This window comes from Pelophylax lessonae, assembly GCF_965119305.1.
Source record: "Pelophylax lessonae genome assembly, chromosome: 1".
In the NCBI taxonomy this organism is placed as follows: domain Eukaryota; kingdom Metazoa; phylum Chordata; class Amphibia; order Anura; family Ranidae; genus Pelophylax; species Pelophylax lessonae.
In genome coordinates this window covers 297,073,931-297,083,911 of record NC_138768.1, presented here as the reverse complement: position 1 = coordinate 297,083,911, position 9,981 = coordinate 297,073,931, and positions in this window count along the sequence as shown.

Genomic DNA, 9,981 nt, shown 5'->3' with positions numbered 1-9,981 from the left:
GTGCCTCCACAGGTGGATCACACTGTGGCCGTGTTAAACAAGGCTACCTTGATTCCCACTGAGGAGACCCCGGTGTTCCGGGATCCCACGGACAGGAGGTTGGAGTCTCTTGCCCGCCATTCCTACATGGTAGCGGGTTCTTTGCTCAAACCTATTTTCGCGTCCGTCATGGTGGCTCAGGCGGTGGCGGATTGGACTAAGGTGCTTAGGCGCACCCTCGCATCTGATTCTGCCCCACCTGCCACGCTGGCTATGGTGGATAAAATTCACCAAGGGGTCATGTACTTGTGCGATGCAGCCTTAAATGAGGCCCCTTTGGCTGCGCGCCTGTCTAGTGTCGCGGTACTTAACCGTCGACTGATCTGGCTGAAGAGCTGGTCAGCTGACCAGACATCACGGAAAACGGTGGCTGATTTTCCCTATGCAGGGTCTCGCCTTTTTGGCGAGGCGTTGGATACCTTGGTAAAAGGCGTCACGGGGGGCAAGAACACGATGCTGCCCCAGAACCCGAAGAACAAGTCTTTTTGTGGCAAGCTGGGTCCCGCCTTTCGACCCAATCAAGGGTCCTTTCGTGCCTTTAAGAATCAAACCAAGGGCAAGCCCTTCAAGGGCCAAGGTAGCCAGAAGAAGCCCTGGGCGGGCAAGCAGAAGTCCGGCAATGCCGGTGCGGCGGGTCAATCCGCCTCTGCCTGAAGGGGCGCCCTCACCCGTTTCAGGGGTGGGGGGACGTTTGCGCGGTTTCCTCCAACCTTGGCTGCTCCGTATTCCGGACAGGTGGGTTCAGGAAATCATTCGGTCAGGGACTCGGTGACGAGAGTGTTGGCTTTCCTTCAGACTGGGGTGGACCAGCGCTTGGCGCTGGCCTCCATTAAGGGCCAGGTTTCTGCACTGGCTGTTCTTTTTCAACGCCCTGTGGCGTCTCATTCCTTAATTCGCACCTTTATTCAAGGTGTGCGACATTTGGCTCCTCCCCGGAGGGAGCCTTTGCCTCCATGGGACTTGAACTTGGTTCTGTCCGTATTGCAGCATTCTCCCTTTGAAAACATCCGGGAGATATCGTTACCTCTGCTGTCTAAAAAGGTTGCCTTTCTAGTGGCGATCACTTCGGCTCGCAGGGTGTCAGAATTGGCGGCGTTGTCTTGCCGCTCTCCTTATCTGGTGGTTCACAAGGATAAGGTGGTCTTGCGACCTCATTCGTCTTTTCTCCCTAAGGTGGTCTCTGATTTTCACCTTAATGAGGACATTGTTTTACCTTCGCTCTGTGCGAAGCCTAAGCATCCTAAGGAGGTTGCATTGCATTCCTTGGATGTTGTCAGGGCGATCAGGGTATACCTGGCGTACACTGAATCCTTTCGAAAATCGGATTCCCTCTTTGTCCTTCCTGAGGGACCTCGGAAGGGCATGGCTGCATCTGCAGCGACCATTGCCAAATGGATGAGACAGACCATTGAACAGGCCTATGCCTTGAAGTAACGGGTTCCACCCTTTCCTGTTAAGGCGCACTCTACCAGGTCATTGAGTAAGTCCTGGGCCTACCGGCATCAGGCCTCAGTGGCCCAGGTGTGCAAGGCTGCGACTTGGTCGTCGATGCACACCTTTTCCAAATTCTATAAGGTGGATGTTCTGGCATCAGCTGATGCCTCCTTTGGCCGCAAAGTTCTCAGTGTGGCAGTGCCATAGGGGACCCTAGTTTTTTTGTGGGTCCCTGGCTGTTGGGGTTATTTATACCCTGGGTTATTTGCTTTCCTGGGCTGTTGCTCCTGTTGAGCCTTTTCCGTTGCCCAGAAGGTTCTCTTACTGTGTGTGTAAGGTTCCTTTCTCTGACGTGGGTACTGCGTTGCCTTTTCTACGGTTGCGTCTCCCACCCCTCATGTCTACACTGCTTTGGAACATCCCAATAGTGATGACTTATGAGGGGCGGCGACTGTCGGAGGACGTAAGAGAAAACGGAATTTTTTGTAAAATCATACCGTAAAAAATTCCTTTCTCTGAGTCCTCCGACAGTCGCCGCCCCCGCCCCTCTTTTGGGGTTTTTCTTGTACACCTACTGCTATTCTACCAAACTGAGTTGGGAGGGATCACTGCAGGGGGGTATTGACCAGTGGGACAGCCCCCATGGGTGTGTCTATGCTAAATGCTTTTATTCTTTTAACTAAGTCTTATGCCTAGCTACTCCTGTGGAGCGGAAGTCAATACCCAATAGTGATGACTTATGAGGGGCGGCAACTGTCGGAGGACTCAGAGAAAGGAATTTTACGGTAAGTTTTTACAAAAATTCAGTTTCTCTGTCGCTCATTGACAGACGTAGTCCTCGTTGATTAATAACAACTCGGGTTATACTGCCCTCTACAGGAGTAGGACTAGACAGGAAAGAAAACGTTCTGGCCACACCCTAGGGGCAGTCCCAGAGGGTATATCCTCTCACTTCCTGCTACAGCAAATCTGTTTTTTTCTGTCTAGTTAGGAGTAAGGACCTAGATGCCTTGCTAGGATCTTCGGTCCTGGCAGGATTTTTTTCTTAGAAAGATTTTTTTTAGACAGCTTTTTTCTCCAGTGTTCCTGTGAGATCTTCAAGCAAGCAAGCTGTAACTGGGCGACGGGCTGGATGTTGAGATCCAGTGGTCACCCCAGTTCAGCCTACGAGCGCGTGCAGGCCATAGCTCCGCGCTGGGTCGGCCGCGACATAGTCCCACTGGACGGGGACTGACCCTGCGAGTTAAACGTCTCGCTTGAACGCCAATGACCAAGAGTCACGGCGTCCGTACTGGTCGACAGCCCCCCCACCCCGGTGGAGAGGGGTTCTGTCAGGAGTGGCGCCCGCCTGGTTCCGGTATGGTGAGTAGTATGTTCCCCCTTTCCCCCTGACGGGTTTGTGGTGAACGCGGGCCCCTCTCTGGAATGGTAGGATGGGTTTCCCTCTATCCTATAACAGGTCACAGATCCCCCATTTTGAGTGTGATTTTTGTGAACAGAAACCAGGAGGCTTGGTTTGGGAGCTGACTATCTAATGTCATTTGAAAACTGTAAAGGTGACTGAAGTCAGTGGCAGTACTAGAATGGGCATTACTAATGAAGCAAGAGGTATCTTACCTGTCAGAGGTGTTCACAGGGCGATGCCTATGCCTGAATCACTGCAGTCCAGATCGCCATTTCCTCCAGCAAGGGCAGAGAGCTGCCTTCCGACGGCCCACGGACCGCATGCGGCCCGCCAGGGTCCGGTACCGCCGGCCAGGCTTATCACCATCAGGGTGAAGGTTGTGGGGCCGAGATACTCCCGCAGGCGAACATAGAATCCTGTACAAGCCGCCGCCATTGTCTGGCAGATCGCACGAGGCCGACATATTGGCGTAGCCTCGTGTCTCCAGCATGGGGGCAGCCATGTTTGAGGTGACCAAACACCTCGTGGAGCCAGGGGGAGGCGCCGGAAGGCGTGTTAAGGGGCGGAGCCGCCTCCTTTACCCAGGAAAAAAGGCCAAAGACTTCCTGTCTGTAACAGGACAGCACTGAGCAAGCTGATAGAAAACTTCTGTGCATCAGGGATGAGCCTTGGGGTCTCTCTCTCTCTCTCTGTGGGGTCCAAAAAGGCAGGTAACACTGAGGGGCGCTGTTGCGCTGGGGGAAAACAAAAAAAAAAAAAAAGAAAGTTTTTTACTTTGTCATTTTTTTGTCGCTGGCAAATGTCTTGTATAAATCATTGACTCTGCCGCATAGGTATCCCCACCTGATCCCCTCAAGGTGGCCGCAGGACCCTCCAGTACCCCACTTGTTTTTAATGCATTTTCGGCAGTTTTGCAGTCTTTGGTATCCCGGGTGGAGGTGGCCTGTCAGGGACGGGGGTCAAGAAGTGACCCCCGCCTACCCCTATTTTTTATCTGATACTTCAGATACGGATTCGGAGCTGGTCAATGCAGCTGCAGGTCCCTCTTATGGGGCTGTTGTCTCAGGTAATGTCTCCTCAGCAGTGAAGAGAACGTTTCTGCCTCTGCCATAGCACAAGAGTGGTGGATGCACTAGTTGTGTCCGTCCGGGAAACCTTTAGTCTTGAGGTTACACCGGCAGAGGTAGCTGAGACTGAGATTCCTTTTTGGTACTTGTTAGCCTACCAAAAGGGCGAAGGATTTTGCTTTACCCAAATTGGGTCGTTATGAAACGAACCCCTGTTATTTCCAAACGCATGGCTAGGCGCTATCCGTTTGAGGAATCCCTCTTTAAATGAAGGTCATACGGTCAGGATACAGGATCGAGTTTCGATCACTTCCACCGGTGCGATTCTTCCCTTCTAACATTGAACGGTTTCAGGGGTTCTATTCGAACCTGTTCACAATGCCCAGGAAAGAGGGCAAGGTGCGTCCAATTTCTGGACTTGGGGAAAGATGGAGTCCATCCAAACAGTGGTGGCCTCCCTGCATCAGGGGGATTTCCTGGCGTCCATAGACATTTAGGATGCCTATCCTTATATCCCCATCATCGCAGGACATCAGCGTTTTCTTCGCTTTCCCAAAGATCATCCCTGGTTCCCACCAGGAGACTGAACTATCTGGGCCTAATGTTGGATACATCCTGGGCAAGAAAGCTTCTCCTTGCGGAGAAACTCCAGAAGGTTCAGTCAACGATTCGGATGTTGCTGTCCGTCAATTGGCTGGGACTGATGGTGGCCTTCTTAGAGGCAGTACCGTATACCCAGTCTCATACCCGAATTCTCCTGAAGGAGATTTTTTTCTAATGGAATCAGAATTCCGATTTCCTGTACAATCGGATCCGGTTGAGCGAGCGGACCAGGAAGTCTCCGATGCTCAACCAGGGGAAGTCGTTCCTTCCGATAGCATCCAGGTTACCAATAGGGTATCGGAACTGAGAGCGATCAGATTTTGTCTGATTTACTGGACCGAGCAGCTCTAGAGCAGCCCGATTCGGATCCAATCGCACTATGCCACGGTCGTGACTTATGTCAAGAAAGGGGCACTTAGAGTGTCCTGGTGGCCATTGAAACGACTAGCATCTTTCATTTGGACGGAACGGTTTGTTCCGGATCTCCCCGCAGTGTTCACTCCGGGGGTGGGAAATCGGCAGGCAGATTATTTCAGCCATCAGATTCTGGATCAAGGAGTATGGCCTCTTCATCCAGAGGTTTTTCACTAGCTGTCCCTTCATTGGGGCACCCCGGATGTGGATCTGTTGGCACCTTGGCTCAACAGGAAGGTGCGGAGGTTTGTAGCTCGCACCCACGATCCTCTAGCGGACGCAGCAGAAACGCTGATCGCCCCGTGGGGGCAGTATCAGCTACGGCATGCCTTCCATCCTCTCAAGTTACTGCGGGAACTTCTTCGCAGGATAGAGGTGGAGGGAATTCCAGTTATTCTGGAAATTCCGGACTGACTTCGTCAAGCCTGGTACGCCGACTTGGTGAGGCTAGTCGCGGACGCTCCTTGGAGACTTCCTCTCAGGGAGGATTTGCGGTCTCAGGGACCGATCTTCCATCTTGTTTTACTATCGCTGGCTTAATGGCCTGGCCATTGAGACCCAGGTACTGAAGGACAAGGGAGTGTCAGCTTCAGTTATTCCTACCTCTAGTTAAAGCAAGGAAAGCGACTTCCAGCACATGGAAGTCTTATATTGCGTGGTGTGAATCTCTTGGATTTCCCCCACATACCTATTCGGTGACCTGAATCTTGGTCTGTCTGCAACAAGGGGTTGAGCAGAAACTGTCCTTGAGCACATCAAGGGTCAGGTTTCAGCGTTAGCAATCTTCTTTCAGAAACTTTTGGCTAATCATTCCTTGGTGCGGAATTTCATCCAGGGGGTGCGACATCTGGCTCCGCCAGTGCGTGCACCCTTACCGCCTGGGATCTTAATTTAGTGTGGTCGGTTCTTCAGAAACTTCTCTTTGAAGATATTAGGGAGATTCCCTTGCTTACATTATCCCAGAAGGTGGCCTTCTTGGTGGCATTACTTCTCCACGCAGGGTGTCAGAACTGGCCGCATTATCTTGTCGTTCCCCATATCTGGTGGTTCATAGGGATAAGGTGGTTCTTCTTCCGAATCCATCCTTCCTTCCTAAAGTGGTTTTCAGAGTTTTCATCTGAATAAAAATATTGTGTTACCTTCCCCGTGTCCTAAGACTAGCCATCCTTGGGATTACACTCCTTGGATGGGGTTCAGACAATCGGGGTACACTTGACTACTACGAACTTGTTTCGTAAGACAAACTCACTTTTTGTGATCACGGATAGCCCTAGAAGGGGGTTGCCTGTGTCTGCCGCGACCATATCTAGATGGACCAGTCAGACGGTGGTACAGGCTTATTCTATTAAGGGTCGGAATCCTCCGTTCCCTGTTAAGGCGCACTCTACTCGGGCGCCTAGTGTTTCCTGGGTTTTCAAGGCGATGACTTGATCGTCGGTTCATACCTTTACATCATTTTATAAAGTTGATGTGATGGCATCGTCAGATGCCTCTTTTGGCCGCAAGGTTCTGCAGGCCGCAATCTGAGGAGACTGTTGGTCTATCTCAAGGGTTTGTTGGGTTTTTCACTTAGGTCTCATCTTTTTGCTCGATGAGTCCTTGATGCTTCTGGTTGGCTCCGGTTGGGCCTTCTGGATTTTGATTTCTGTTAGCCCACCCCTCATTTGTGGTACTGCTTTGGGACGTCCCGAGTTGTTATTAATCAATGAGGACTACGTCTGTCAATGAGCGACAGAGAAAAATGGATTTTTGTAAAATCTTACCGTAAAATCCTTTTCTCTTAAGCTCATTGACAGACGTAGTACCCGCCCCTCTGTTTTTGAGTTGGGTTGGGTTAAATTCTCTAAACACTGCTTTGTGACATAACTGATTTGCTGTAGCAGGAAGTGAGAGGATATACCCTCTGGGACTGCCCCTAGGGTGTGGCCAGAACGTTTTCTTTCCTGTCTAGTCCTACTCCTGTAGAGGGCAGTATAACCCGAGTTGTTATTAATCAACGAGGACTACGTCTGTCAATGAGCTTAAGAGAAAATGATTTTACGGTAAGATTTTACAAAAATCCATTTTTTTCTTCCACAGGCTACCATGGGCAAGGAACCTCATCGTGGACCTTCCTTCTCAGCTCATAAGAAGTTTTTTCTTCCCTTTAGGGTCGACTGACAAGGACTCAAAGCCTTTTAGGGCCTCTTCAGAAGGATCCAAATGAACCTGGTATGGCAAGCCAAGATCGGGCCTCTCCAGACCCGTGAACAAGGCTCCTTCAAGCATGAAAGTGCACCCTCACCCGTATCAGGGGTGGGGGATGTCTTTGCTGGTTTGCGGACCCGTGAACTTCCCTAGTGCAAGACAATTGGGTCCACAAAGTCATTTGGTCCGGCTATGAGAATTTTTTGCTTACAACTTGTGCCTGTCCCCAGACCCCTTACAGGGCCTGTTTGGGGCAGGACAAGACCTGTTCCTTCAAGGGGTGATTGTCCCAGTTCCGACTTCGGAACATTGTCAGGGTTTTACTCAGACCTGTTCACAGTCCACAGGAAGGAAGGTAAAGTGCGTCCAATCCTGGACCTCAAGGCGCCAAACTGCTTTGTGCAGGTACAGAAGTTGGAAGAATGAGTTATGAGAATGGAGTTCATTCGAATGATGGTGGCATCCTTGCGTCAGGGGGATTTCCTCACCTCTATTGATATCAAGGATTCCTACCATTTAGGGCTGCAACTAACGATTATTTTCATAATCGATTAGTTGGCCGATTATTATTTCGATTAATCGACTAATTGGAAAAAACTCAAATAAAAAAAAAATAAATGTTGGTGTATAATTTAGTTAAAGTTCTTGAATATCTATATGCAGTGGTCAGTGTTGGGGGTAACTAGTTACAAAGTAACTAATTACAGTAACTACATTACTTTTTTTGGTAACTAAGTAAAGTAACTAGTTACATTACTAATATTGGTAACTTCACTACTTTACTAGGCTATATAGGAGGTAACTACACTACTTCACTACTTTACTAGGCTATAGGAATGCGCTTTCCTGCGTTACCCAAGCCGTGCGATACAATCGTTATTTCGAAGAATAGAGAGGGATGACGTTTATGACTTTTTGTTGCACTTTATGTTTTATTCTGTTTTTTCAGGTTTTGTTCTCATGTTTCCCAAAGCCTGTGTTTATACAATAAACTCTATGCAGAAAGAGTGTCATGTATCTTCTTCTACACTGTCAATTAAGAAAGAGGAAGGTAAAGTAATAAGTAATGAAGTTACTTTTCAAATGCAGTAACTAGTAAAGTAATCTCGTTACAATTTACAGAAGTAACTAGTAACTAGTTAAATTTTTTGAGTAACTACCCCAACACTGGCAGTGGTAAATATAAATATCCAGCTATTTATTTAGTTGGATATTGAATCCATTCTGAGACAGATATATGTATTATAGTTTTAAATGTGGTACATATCAGACTCAGAGATCAATATTTTTAAAAGACCTAAAACACTGTTTTGCAAATTTTCAGACCGGATTAGTATATAATATTCATGATAGACTCCCTTATTAATAGGCAGGGAGCTTGATACAAGCTCCCTGCGCCTGCTGTCACTTATGCTGGCCATACACAAACTAATTTTTTTTTTAGAAAATTTTTAAAATCATTCATCCGATTTCCTCATTCAATCATTAGTGGGGTCTATTTGGTGTTCGTTGTCAACCACAGTGACAGGAAAATTTGAAGGAGCAGAATAGAAAACTTCTCGATCAAACAAATCTTCAAATAGTGTATGTGGTTTTTGCTCAGTTATATTCATTTTAAAATTGAATGTTAACCGCTTGCCGACCGCCGCAAGTAAATTTACTGCGGCGGTCAGCCCCTGCCAGGCAGAGTGACGTTAATTAACGTCACTAGCCTGGGAGGGTCTGGGGAGCGAGCGCGCGCCCGCGGAGGCGCGCTCCCGCTCGGTCACGGACCCCCCCCGCGCGTGTGACTGGCGGACCCGATGTCCGCCGGTCACTCGGCGATCGTCGGGGGAGAGGGAGAAAGTCAGACGGCTTGTGTAAACAAGCTGCCTGTCATTCTCCTCGGTGTAAAAACACTGATCAGACGGATCTACTATGTAGATCCGTTGATCAGTGTCCTTACACCTCAAGCCACAGCCAATAACAGTAGAAAGCACACCCCTAGGGACACACACAGCCCCTCCCTCCCAAATAAAGTTAACCCCTTCACTACCAGTGTATTTTTACAGTAACAGTGCATATATATAGCACTGATTAGTGTAGAAATGTCACTGGTAACCCCAAAAGTGTCAAAAATGTCAGTCAAGGGTCCGATCTGTCCGCCGCAATGTCGCAGTACCGCAAAAAAAATCGCAGATCGCCGCCATTACGCGTTAAAAAAAAAACAACAAAAATGACAAAAATCTTTCCCTTTGTTAGTAAACGCGATAACTTTTGCGCAAACCAATAAAAATACGCTTTTTGCGATTTTTTTTTACCAAACATATGTAGGATAAAACAAATTGGCCGAAAATGTTAAAAAATTTTGATTTTTACATTTTTTTTGGGGGGAATTTCATATAAAAAAATGTGAAAAATATTATTTTTGCAAAATTTACACCCTTTTTTTGTTTATAGCGCAAAAAGTAAAAAGCGCACAGGTGATCAAATACCACCAAAAGAAAGCTCTGTTTGTGGGGAAAAAAAGGACGTCAAATTCGTTTAGGTACAGCGTCGCACAACCGCGCAATTGTCCGTTAAAGTCACGCAGTGCCGAATCGCAAAATACCCCCTGGTCGTTTAGCAGGAAAATCCTCCGGGGCTTAAGTGGTTAAAAGCAAGTGGAATTTTCAAACAACACTCGTCCATTCAACGAATATACAAATCATTTTTGTACAAATATAGATGCATATATTTTTGTCCAAAAATCCAATACATGTATGGGCAGCGGAAGACATTTAGTAGTAGTAGCATGCTTTTTTTTATCACCTGTCATGATGGGGTAAAAAAAAAAAAAAAAAATTAGCCCTT